Source organism: Astatotilapia calliptera, chromosome 5 (genome assembly GCF_900246225.1).
Source record: "Astatotilapia calliptera chromosome 5, fAstCal1.2, whole genome shotgun sequence".
Taxonomy (NCBI): domain Eukaryota; kingdom Metazoa; phylum Chordata; class Actinopteri; order Cichliformes; family Cichlidae; genus Astatotilapia; species Astatotilapia calliptera.
Window position 1 is genome coordinate 9,580,635 of NC_039306.1, and position 13,696 is coordinate 9,594,330.

Sequence of the window (13,696 nt, forward strand, 5' to 3'; positions counted from 1 at the left end):
GAATTATAACTAACATTAAAAACATGTTTAAGGAGGAGAGAGAGCAAATAAATCTGTTTAACATCTGATCTTTGGGTTTTTGTTCAGTAATCAGCGTGACCTGTGTATAAACACATAAAAGAGATAACGTTGGTGTTTCTGTCATGTAGTAACTGCTGGCTTTAACTGTACAAAGGTTGTTCGACACTATGAAACACATACAGACTTCATGATGTTCGGCTAATATTTTTATTGTGAATATTAATCATGCTGACCTCGCTCTGTACACCACGCAGCGAGGTCAGCATGTCCACGATATCCACGATATCCTCAGCTCCATGAGTTAACACAAAGTTTCCCACCTGACTATCTAACTGCCAACTATTCCAGAGACGTGAAAATATACAGCATAAAGAAAAGTGTAAGAGACTCAGCAGCAGATTAGAATAACAGTTATAGATTTAATAAATCACCAAATGAATCCAAGAAATGAGCAAACCTGTTCCGACAATTTGAATTTGTATTCCCTCAGCTGCAGACTCGCTGCTGTTTAAATGTTTGAAAAGAAAGATTAGATATAAAAAACGTCAAACATAGACTCAGTCTGCCTTCACATTTGATATGAGGCCAGCACGTATAGTGGCCTCAGCAGGCTATTACTGAAATACACGTGCTATATCATAAACTATGATATAAATAGGGAGGTCCTATTAACATGTTTAGTTTTAAAGGACACCTTCCTGCCTTTAGTCTCATTCATGAGCAGTATTAGTTTTCTTCTAACATCCAGAAGTCTGCACGATGTGTTTCATAGTTTGTAACAAGCCTTTGACAGGTAAACATAACATGACCGAAAAAGCAAAAAAAAAAAAAAAGAGAGAGAGTGTTGACATAAGAAGAGAAAATGCTCTCAATTATGGAGACAGGCAAATGGTTCATTTATGTTTGATGTGTGTTTATTCCTCCCTAAATATCGTCGGTGAAGTTCGCCATGCACGTCAGATTTTCCTGCGCATTTTTATACCTCTGCCAACAGAGAGAGAAAAAAAATCACATTCTAACAGACAGCTGGTGCTTAGAATACAGTTGAATAACTATTAAAAAACAGATGATATTTAGATGATAGTTCAGTCTAACACATGTGCCAGTGAACCATTAAACGTCTGTGAAACTATGCAGTTATGAAACGTAACTTTAACCTCAGCCAAACCGATTTGCTCAGTTGTAAATAAAACAGCGAAGTAAACGTGACCCGACAGACAGAACCTGAGTGAATGAAGTCCAGCGTTTAACCACTGAGAGCTAAAACTCAGCTGAGGTTTGAAAGCTGTGTGCTGGTGATTGGACATCAGCCGCTGATGAAGCTGTTCGCCTATAAAGTGCTCTGTAAGGAAACAAGCTCCAGCAGCTCTGCGCTCGGGGAAAACACTATATTTACTTATCTTGCGCAGAAAAATGCGCTGACATTGCTTTATATCGAGCACCGGCTGCCCAGTTAAACTGTGACTATCACCAGGTAACGTAGGCGTGTTTCTTGAATTAGCAGCAGGTGTTAAACAGCTGACAGATGAGGAGGAGGATGCATGCAGGTAAACTGAGGGTCTGTTGAGCTGATCGCTGGTTTCGTGAGAAAAATGTCAGCTCGTTCTTTATGTTACAGAAGCACAGAGACACAAGACCAGGCGGAAAGAGACGATCGTTCGGTGAAAATGAGAATCTGCGAATGCAACATGTGGAACACGGAGAGTGGAATATGTAAACAAACCGGTTAACGTAACCCCCTCGGTGCACTCTGCATGCTAATTGTTAGCAGAGCTAGTGAAATCTCTGAAAACATCTGAGCACTTTTGCAAACATATTCTATGTTGACAACCTGACCAGACATACGGCGCGACATTCGCGGCTAAAACACTGTTAAAAGTGTAGCTGGTGACAGAAAAACGGGGTATTTTAAAACTACACCACCACCATTGCTGCCTGTGATTTGATCTGCATTCTGGGATACCTGGCTGCCCCAAGTCTACACAAGCAATCGATTATCTAGGATCGACCTGTTTTGACTTACTTTGCACGGCAACCAATCAAATGTTAGAGAAGCTGCATGGGCAGCGTTAACCCCGCCCCCTGAGTTTGATGGGTGAGGCTGACAGATAAAATTATTTCATGATGAGAGCCAGGCGCCAGGACTGCCAAAATGAAATAAATAAATATATCATTAAATAATTAATTAAATGTGTCAATAATTAATTAAAATGTGAAATACATAAATAATTAATTAAATGTGTCAATAATTAATTAATTACATGTGTCATAACTATTTATTTAATTAATTAATTCCAATTTTAATTAATTATTGCCACATTTAATTAATTATTTAATGGTGTATTTAATTAATTCATTATGGCAGTCCTGGCGTTCCATAATATACAGGATAGCAGCATTAATATAATGACAGTATGAATAGCAGCATAATATAATGACAGTGACGGTATGGAATAGGTTCAATTGTTTTTGTGCTTATTTACTACGGTGATAGCTCTGGGAAAGAAGCTATCCCTGAATCTGTTTGTCCTGGTTTTATGTGACCTGTACCGTCGGCCTGACGGTAATAGTTCAAACAGTTGGTTGCTGGGGTGAGAGTGGTCCTTGATGATATTGCCAGCTCTGCTGAGGTACCGAGAGTTTGCAGTGACCTCCAGGCTGGGCAGAGAGCAGCCAGTGATCTTCTGGGCTGTGTTGATGACCCTCTGCAGTACTTTCCTGTCTGCAGCTGAGCACCCTGCATACCATGTTGTTATGCCGTACGTTAGGATGCTCTCTATGGTGGCTCTGTAAAATGTCACCAGCAGCCTCTCCTCCAGGTTGTTCCTCCTGAGCACTCTCAGAAAGTGGAGACGCTGCTGGGCCTTTTTAACCACCGCTGTAGTATTTGCAGTCCAGGAGAGGTCATCAGATATCTGCACGCCCAGAAACCTCATGGAGTGTACCCTCTCCACACAGCTCCCGTGAATGTAAAGTGGGGCCGGGTCTGCTCTGCCCTTCCTGAAGTCCAAGATAAGTTCTTTAGTTTTCGTGGTGTTCAGTTGGAGGTTGTTAACTGAACACCACTCAGTCAGTCTGTTGACCTCATCTCTGTAGTCCGACTCATCCCCCCTTGAGATGAGTCCAACCACTGTGGTGTCATCCGCGAACTTTATAAAGGAAACTTTATAAAGAAATAAAGGCAGACAGGTGCTGATGAATTACAGACACTGCTTTAATGTAATATAATTATTGCAACATAATAACTGTATGTGCAATTATCTCTGCTGCATGCAAACGTTGAAATATCTGCACTGCATGGACACTGCAGCATTTACGAATACGCTATGATAATGTGTTATAATTCACATATTGCTGCACTGAAAAAAAAACAATAACTGGATTTAATTTCAATTTTCTCTAATCCACATAGGGCCGAAAATATACATACAAGGTCAGAAGCATATATTACCTCCCGCTTGTATTTGGTTAAATGTCTCTTAGCACTTTTCATGCCACGCTCCCCCTGCAATGGCTCTGCACCCCCCCAGGGGGCGGGCCCCACACTTTGGGAACCTCTGCTGTAACACGTTACTTTTAACACATTACTGCCCATCTCTGTTTATAAATGTTATGAAACCCTTATCGTTTTGGGCTCTTTTGGGGTGTTTTTTCGACAAATGTTGCTGAGGATAGATAATTCATTTGCTGCAGACCCAATTTACCCAATGATAACAAAAAGTAGCTTTAGGTGACTACAGTGTATTTAAAGTCATGAGAACATACTATTGAATGTAATCTGACATTTTTTATTCATTAATTTATCTTCAAATATGACTGGCCCACCAAGAGTGTGACCTTAAAAAATAATTAGCCTATCGCTTATGTGTCGCTGAATGTGGTATTTTACAAGTAATTAATACAGTTATTCCCTTATTTAATGGAACCTTTTGCCAGCAATGTTTCGATGATTAATACATCATATTGATTTTTCTAGGACACATTGCATCTTGAGAATCATTTTCTTTAATGCTGTAATAATGTCATCGTTAATTGCCTCACTTACTTTGCCTTCAACATCTGTTCTGTTTTCCTTCTGTGCTGTATGCTGCTGCAATGACCCAATTTCTGTCAAGGATCATTAAAATTTCATTTCATCAGTCAATCTAAAATCGTCATGTCCATTGGCATGCTCACATTTCCCCCCCCTCCCCCTCATTTTTATACAAGGCAACATGTCATGCTGTGAATGTGGAATGTTATTTTACGCTCTTTGCAAGCTGCAGGCAGTGAGGGTATGATCCTGAATTAAAAGTGCTTTTGCAAAGTATAAAAGAAAATTCAAATGTCAAATGACAGAACTTGACCACATTTTCAGATAATTTGAGTATCAAATGCAGAGGTTTATTAAACTTTATAAAGTTAAGAGTGCCATCTACATTACACTGACACTGCAACACTTCAAATATAATAAACCACTTCTGAACACTTCAAACTATCTGCATTTAAGTGTGCAGTTGCAAATTTCAGATGATATATGCATTTATTATCTTCAGCTAATTGTAAAAGATGATAGCATGAATGTCATATTGAAATCAAATGCATCCATGATGGGAGCAAAACAACACTTGAGTCAACTTATAAAGTATAACCTTTAAGCCAAGTTGACTAATTAAAACACAACCCCATATAGCCTCTTTTCATTTAAAAAAAATCAACTAAACAAAAAACAAATCAGAATACAATTTTACATTATCTTTGAAACAGTTAGCACTGGTTCACCTACTGAGTAATGCAGTGATAATAACAGTAACATTTCTATCCAGTCTATTAAATAAACTATTAATTCAATGTTATTTTAACCACACACACACACACACACACACACACACATATATATATATATATACTGTCTTTGAAATGTCTAAATGTCTCCACCTTGTCCAGTATACTTGTAACTGCATTGTCATACCTGCTTTTATCAGTATATGTATTAATGAAATGCAGTTGTATTTACTGTCGCCTGAATAATATTTGTTAAAAACATAAAGAACATTTGTCAATTTGAATGTATCACAAATACAAAGCATGTAGAATCCGAATTGTGGAAAACATATTACATAAGCGGTAGTGAATCAGGCACCTCTTTTTCTAGGCCATGGAACATCCTACATTGATTAATTCCTTGTGCACTTACCTCAGGTTCCGAAACTATTAACTGCCTTTCCTCTTCTTCATCAAAATGGTAAGAGAAAAAATATTCCGCTTTTGTACTGCCTGGGTTAGAGAGCTCGAAAGGGGAGCCTGACAGATGTTCGTATCATGGTTATGGCTAAATCTCCTTGTATCAAACCCAGTATTCTGGATTAACCATCACAGCCAATGGCCACATCTGCCATAGCTCAAAAATAGGTGCCCTCTCAGTGTGTGCGGCATGTGCTTTATGTGTGTGTGGGTTTCTTTTTTTTTTTCTGCTTCTTCTTTTTTCTTTTTTTTTTTTTTGGGGCATTTTATTTGTATTTGCATTTGCATGGCACTTGGTTTTTGGAGTAAAAGCTTACTCAACAAAATAAAAAAGCCAACTGGAGCTATTTGCTTGACTCGACATAGTTTTAGTGACAGGAAAAGATTACAGCCCATTAATGAGGTTATGGAGCTTGAGGTTGTTTGTGCATCCACCAGGACATGAAAGAACTTCAAAAGATTCATTAGATGCTAAAAAAAAAAAAAAGTCTTTGGTGGCCCAATCATGCAGTCTTACCTAACTGCAAATTGTTCAGATCTTTTTTTTTTTACTTTTCCTTTTTTGAACCTTTGCTTCACTGATTCGCAAAAGAATCTGGCAAAAAAAAAAAAAAGAAGAATCTAAAGGCACCCAAACTCGTTCCCCTGGCTGTGGATTTATAGAAGACATCTGACCTAATTCTCTGCAATGTTCTCATTTCATGTTAAACAGAAACATGTAAAACATCTTGTGGGTCAGCTACACTTTAATGCAAACATTAGATGAACACAGATAAGCGCTCAGTCTTGCCCGTTGTCAGTGACAACCAGAATGTAAAAAGTGGACAGTTGTAGTTCTGTAAATCCTTTCATGCCTGCAAGCAGGAAGGAGCATGGATGGATTTATACATTTTAAAAACAGGGAAATGCTCTTTGGGCACTTGCTGCAAGAATTGTGAGGAATAAATATGTAGATAGCTCTCTATAGTGTACATGGCTGTGCCCACTGTCTCTTTGTTTACGTGCAAAATCACTGGTGACATGAGATAGTCTGCCATAGGGTCACTATAGCATCTGTGTTATATTGCATAACACAGATGCTATAGTGACCCTATGGCAGACACTAAACCCTTATCTGGATGATGGATGTGTAGTTACACGGGAACGGATTATCTCAGATGCTGTGGACAAAGAGGAACATGCTTAGGCTGTTTTCTGTGGTATATTCTAATGAAATAAAACAAAACAAAACAACTATTTGCGTGAAGCCACAAAAGTACATAAATATATAAAATGATCTTTAAATAAAAGCCTGCAAAATAAAACTATGCCCTAGGCCACAAATAAATATTCACAGTGTAGTGTGCCTTTTCCTTCCATCTTGTTCTTATTGGTTAACCATACCATCAGATCTAACTCTGAACTCTAATCTAGGTATACAATCCTGTGGTCTTTAAATGCTACATAATGTAAGATTACTATGCACTCTCCATCATTAATCTTTAGAATTTAGCATTAACAGTTTAAAGCTACTGGAAACAGAAAATGTAATCCTTTGTTTTCCATCAACAATTTCAGATAATGGTCGCATACATTACAGAAATGTACTTATGACCTCTATACATATGGTATACACAAAGACACCCTCATGATTCAAATAGTGTAAACAATTTTAAGGAAAAGGCACCATGATCTCATATAATGTTAGTGCATAAACTATTGTTTCTTACCTTTTTGACATCATTAAATCACTTAGGGTATTAAAAAAATGTATCCATGATTTAAAGGCTCTTTTAGTGAAAATCTGAAGGGTTAACAAATTAGTTACTCTCTCTAATATGGCAGATTCTTGAGCGAACAAATATCCAGCTATTACACATGCTGTAAGAACAATTGCTGGATCATTACTGCATCTGTACTCTATAATCTAATTCTAAGAGGATCTTTGTGCTTATTTTCCATAACATAAGATGTAAGGGCGCTTTTCTGTGAATTTTGAGCTAATCAGACTACCCATTGTAATCGTTATAAAAGGTCACTATTACAGTTGTTCCATGTTAATTATTATATTGCAAATCTACATGTGTTACTTTCTTTCTTCTTGTTGTGAGATTAAGACTCCAGCAGTCTGTGCTTTTGCAGTAAATGGAAAATGGGCTATATAAATGCCACTCACCTTTTGCAAATCCAATTCAGACACTGGATCTATTAAGTATTTCAAATCTTTTTGTCTTAGCTGTCAGCTTTCTAATCACTATCATTATATTTCATTTGTTTTTTAAAAAGCTGTTTTTATTGTTTTACTTCAAACTTTACAAGCCAAGACTTCCTTAATCTTCACTTAAATTTGTGGGGAACAAATGTAACTGAGGGGTGTTCATCTTACCCACACATGGTGTGATGGCAGAGGGATAATGGTTTAGAGTAGGGGTGTCAAACTCCAGTCCTCGAGGGCTGGTGTCCTGAAACTTTAATGTGCCCCTGCTGCAACAGACTTGAATAAAATTAGTAGGTCATTAGCAAGACTCTATAGAACTTGACTGCACCTCTAACGAGGTGACAACCCCTAACCCTACTCAGGTAATTAAAAAGAAATACTGAAGTAAATGTAAGTGTTTGGAAAAATGTACTTTTAAAAGTACTTTTATTGCCCCATGTTCACTCACTCATAAGCTGCTGTAATATGAGTCAAAGCCCCCAAGGACTGGAGTTTGACACCCATGGTAGAGGCACTGGAGTTTGATTTGTCAGCACTGACAAACTCTGTTCTGTTTTGACCTGGTTATACTGGCATCTTGTGGACAAAGTGCATATTACAAACATGTCTGTAAGTAAATCCTGCAGAGATTTTAATTAAGATCGTATTCTAGCCCTGTTAAATCTTTAACACATAACTTTATTTTAATTAGAAATGTAGATGGCATTATGGTGTTAGAACTCTGAATATATTTTAAATTCTAGTCCTTTAAATGGATGATGGATGATTTAATAATCCTGTTTCCTGTCGTAACTTTGATGAGCTTCAAAGCAAATGTCAGGGCTAGTGAAGAATTATCCTTTTTAAATTCACCAAGCTTTGCAAGACTGATTGATCTGGGTTCTCTTTATGTGCCACCATCAATGTCTCGTCTTTATGAGTTCAGCAGACAGATAAATGCCATCAAAGGTTTTATATGAAGCAAATAAATTACAGCTTTCATTCTCACCTTGAACTCACGAAGTCAAATATGTAATCCTTGGACAAGTTAAATTACTACAATGTCTTAAAAGAGAGTTTCATTTAAACACCAAATGTAACCGTTTAAACATTTGAGAAATATTAATATAATCGATTACTGATATTATTCAAAAGTCTTTGCCTCCTTTTCATTGTAAGACATACAGTTATTCAAGTAGACCCTAAAATAAAATTGCGAGTCTTTAAAGAAGAAGAATTTGGAACTTTTTAATTCATAATTCGACATTTGGATTCTCTGTTAGGAAATCTGAGAAAATTCATATCAGTATTTTCTTTCTATATTTGCAAAAATAACCATTGGTGCCAAGGGTAAGTGGTGAGAGGAACCATAGCAGGATGGCAAAGTGACTCTGGCTGTTGCAAAAATCTAAAAATGTACAAAAACCAAAATAGGAAACAAAAGTGGAAATCACAAAAGGATCCAAGAGAGGGGAGTGGAAGACACCTGAAGCACAATCTGACAGACCGACAATGGGAAGACAAGACTATTCATAGAGGGTGGAGAACAAGACACAGGTGGAAATAAGCCACAGGTTGACAAAAACCAGGGATAAAAGGGACAAAATCAAACCTTAGGAGACACAAGAAAAAGCAAAGAATGGAAAAAAAAAAAACAGGAAGTAGAAAAACAAAATGCCACACATACAAAACAGAGGGAGACAAAGCCAAAAAACACTTGGGGTATTAGAAAAATATGAATACAAGGAGAAATACAAATATAATTATAAAAGGTAACAAAATAACAAATTTATCACACAATCCCAGAACCATGAGAATTAGACCATTAACTGTGTTTATTGTATAAAGTGTAAACAAACAGGAAACGGCTTCTTCAAAAGCGGACCAGCTCAGCACCACTTGAGCTCACTGACAGGATCGGTATTGTTCATAAACTATTTCAGTTAACACAGTGTGACATTTCCAGAGCTCATTAAATGCATTTATTTTTATAACTTTAATCATATCAGTCTGGCCAAGGTCATCCCCATATCATTCTGACAAATAAGATATGCTACTGATGGCTGACATGTTTTGACAGATGAAGGTGTTGTTATGCATAATCAAAGCTGACATTAAAAGGCCATGTTAAAGACATCACTGACAGGACAACAGCAGCCTGGGCATTCCACCACACTTGTTGGGAACAATAACAGAAAAATGTCTGCACTTGTTTATTACAGTGCCTTTAAAAAGCAAGCATCAAAAAAAGATCAGCTCAAGGCAAAGAAACCTAGAAGAATAAATAATGACTGTTGATAGGTGAACTTTGTTTGGCATTCAGCTTCAGGTTCTTATTCAGCATTAATGTCGGGGTCGACTTACATTATAATTCAGGCTGGAAATTGGACCCCATCCCTGCCGTCTATGTTCACGCAAACCAAGAATAAACTCATCTACATTTTGATTAGGGGTACCAAATACCACAATTTCTCTACGGACTTACTGGGGAATTCCCATATTGTTTTGATGTCTTGGGAATATAGGGCTAAAAAACAGTAATGTTTTAGTCCAATCAGTCTTTAACTTTATGTTTTGTTTTCTGTTTTCTTAAAATTAACTAATAAAACATAATAATGAACTTGTGTCCACAAGTGCAAAAAACAAAAAATATATAAAATATGAGTGTGTTTTCATAAATACTTTTCAAATAACACAGCTATCATCAAATGCAGCAGGCTGATATGTTACATACCCTTAATGTAACAGGAAAACGACTATAGGTTTGTGTACAGTGCTCAACTGAGAGGAAACCTTTATGAAAAATAAAACGATAAAAAAGGGACTTATAAATAAGTCAGTATGAATACTGAGTATTCGTGATGCATTATAGCTGTGGTTGAATGAGCAAACATAGCTATACAAACAAAGCAATTAAGCTACACTCGTTTCAGAACTAGAATGACACAACGTTTTTTACAATTCCTTAATAATTATATATATCACATTTAGAAAGCGTCACATACGCCGCAATGCACGGTGGCTTATTTGTGTGCCAAGTCTCCACAGTCTTGACCTGCTCCTCGAGGTTCCAGTGTCTTTTAGCCTTTTCTCTTTTCAGTCTCTTCCTCTCTCCACCACCTTTCCTTTTCTTTTGTCAATCGATCAACTGAAAAAAATACTGTTGGCTTGCCAGTTCGGTGTGGTTCAGAGAGACCGCAGGCGCGCATTATGTGTGCGTTTGGTGCGTATTCAGGAGAGGAGAGCATGCTGTCTTTGAGCATGAGAGTCGGGACGAATGTGCGAGTTCTGAGTTTTCCGTCCACTTACTGTAGCTTATTATCACTCGGCATGAGTTATTTTTTTACTGCAGGCCAAAATGACCCCAGCAACATGCTTTTCCTGTTATTACATATCTAAGTAGTTGTGAATGGATGAATACGGGCTTACATTAGCATGAAATGATACTATATTCCTGCTTAGCAGACATTTCTTCTAAGCCTGGATTTGTGGTGATATGCCCTTGACACTAGATGGCACTAATGCTCCACTCCACTAACTAGCTTGGACTAGTTTACAGCATCTTTTGATAAATACAGAAGAATGAAACAGCGCACTGTGTAAAAGAAAAGTTGCGTGATGAATTATCCTAAGACTGTTTTATCAATTTGCTGGTAATCCCCTTCTGTTTACTGTCATCTGTTTTCCACCAGTGGGGAAAACACTATTAAAGTAAATAACACTGTTGGCTTGTGTTGCATCTTGGCTGTGTTTCTTTTAAAATATTTGTGTGCCAAGTCGGCAGAGTCTTGCCAACAGTTGCCACCAACACAAAACCCACAAGACTTTCCATTGCTGATACAAAATTGCAATCAAGTTACGTCCCTGGGGAAAAGTCAGGATGCAGGCATCTCAGATTGTGATGTTCTGTGGATGGATATATATGAAAAAAAGGAGAAGGTTGTGCTGCCTGCCAGGATGTGAAGCCAGGAGCATAAAAGAGGGAAAAGTGGAAAATTAAGTGGTGCCGATTGCCAGAATGCTCACATGACTGTAACATATGGGAGCAATGGTGAGGACGGTTTCTCGAGGCACGATCCAGCAAATGCACCGACATGTGACACTCAATTACAGTATCACACAGATCTTTGGTGTTTTTCTTCTTTACTTTTCTGGCAACCCCAAAACCATGTAAACAACCCAGTCAGCACACTGAAGGTCAAATATGATAATCAAACAATTACAGTGCGCTTCAGGGCTGTGATTAAAACGAGGGAAATATCTGCCTTGGACCATCTGAAAACTTACTTTGAAAAAAGAAAAGTCCTTACTTACAAAGAAGAAGATTTTGCGAGTAAAACAAAAGATCAGTAATCAGACAGAAAGGTTTCATGACAGGAGTCAGAGATAACCAATGTTTCTAACAGCTCAAAAATCCAATGCAGCTTTGTGAAGTTGCCTTCTTTGTTCTATGTTTTAATGCTTTAAATAAACCATCTCTTTAAAAAAAAAACCTTTAAAAGCAATGTTATAAACGACCAAAGACCAGCTAGGACTTGTAATTTAAGATTATTGCTTTCTTATTTAAAGAAAAGACCAAGCAAATGCAGTAAAAGGTCGAGGCCACGTTAAGCAGTATCAAAGATGACTAAACCAGGTGAGCACAATCTACATATAAAACTACAGATTCATAATTATGGTAAATGGAGCAGAGAGAACTCAAAGAGTAACTTTACAACAAAACTTTGTTGGAAAGCTTATTATGGCCAACTAATTAAACATTATTAGTGGCCGATATATAGCAGTGCAGCAATGTCTTCAAAGCACACAATTCTTTCCCTAAACACGATACACAATTAAATGACTTCATCTGTGCAAACTGTGTGGATGCAATGCTGAAAAAGTTATGCGCTGCTTGTTTTTTCAGCAGTCAACAATTTGATGTTTGAAAACAGAGCTCCTCGAGCACTTAGATTGGCTAAGACCGGTGCGATTTTGGGCTACTCAACATGACAGATCAAACAGATTAAAGAATTGTTACGATATCTCTGGTTCTGGCTTCAACCTGGTGAAACTACATCCAGCGAGGGAGGTTAAATGTAGAGTATTCACTATAGTGAAAGATATCCTCTGACAATAATCAGACAGTATCTGAAATTTGGGATAAACAAATGGGACTGCTAATACTGAAATTCCTCTGCTGAATTCACTTCACTTACAAAGAGATGGTAACTCTCAGCTGCCTCAACAGATTTTCTATAGGATTGGTGTCTGGAGAGTGTGCACTCCATGAACTTAGTTTGCTTCTTCTTTGGCTACTTCTTAATTGCCCTCGCAATATGTTTTGGATCATTGTCATGGGAATACCTATCTATCACTTATCTTCAATGTCCTGGCTAAAGGAAGGAGGTTCTCATCCAGGATTTTACCCTGCATTTGCCCTGCAATGTGGTGAAGTTATCCAATACCCCTAGCAGAGAAACAGCCCCAAAGCATAATGTTTCCACTTCCGTGCTTAACTGTGGGGTTGGTGTTCTTTGGGTCATCCTCAGCATTCCTCTTTCTCCAAACATTGAGGTTCAAGTTGATGCCAAAGAGCTCAATTTAGTTTAATCTGACTACAGCGCTTTATCCCAAGCCTTCTCTGAGTTTATTCAGTATTTCTAGTTTTGGTTGTCTTAGTTAGTATTTGGTGCCGTTTATGACTTGGTCTCTCTGTGTCCTGTTTTTCTGGGTCTTGATATGACAGGTTGCCCTCCATTTGACCCAGGTTAACCATATTCCCTGCTTCATTCATAGCTGAAAAAAAAAAGGGAAAAATCTGACTTAAAATATTTTCTTTAAAGTGCTGACCTTTTTTTTCAATTTGTGTTAGAAGCAAGGAACAAAAATGCTGTACAATCTCATATAGAGTGAAACACCTGGTGACACTAAATGCAGTATGAAAAACATTTCATTTGGCATATTGACCAAAACAGACATACTGCCTTCATATTTTTGTGCTGGTTATGCAGTTAGCATAACATCAGTTATATGGTTCTCTGTGCTGTTCAGATAGGAAAAGATATAACAGGTGTACCATTTGAAATTTAGTTTATTTGATATCACACGTTTGGTTTTATGTTTCCCATAATTGTAGCTTGTTTCTGAAATGTTGTAATAAATTTCTTGTTGACACAATTTCTATTTTGCAGAGAATCAACAACGGCATGTTGAGAGCACATAATTTCATCAAATTTCTTTTGTAAACACAAAATATTTGAGTGACTGAAATCACTCGATTGTTCACTGCTTCCT

At 37.5% G+C, this 13,696-nt stretch overlaps 1 protein-coding gene across 4 annotated transcripts in view; it reads right to left on the reverse strand.

Annotated features, from left to right (window-relative positions):
• Positions 1-5,354, reverse strand: part of lactbl1b (lactamase, beta-like 1b) — a 30,916-nt gene extending 25,562 nt beyond the window's left edge. For 3 of the 4 annotated variants that reach the window (XM_026167133.1, XM_026167130.1, XM_026167132.1), the window contains exon 1: positions 5,198-5,354. The gene's annotated coding sequence lies outside the window, so the exon portion shown is untranslated. Of the gene's footprint in view, positions 1-4,066; positions 4,129-5,197 lie in introns of all 4 variants that reach the window. The other variant, XM_026167131.1, reaches the window with a different exon arrangement.
• Between the last annotated feature and the right edge of the window lie 8,342 nt (positions 5,355-13,696).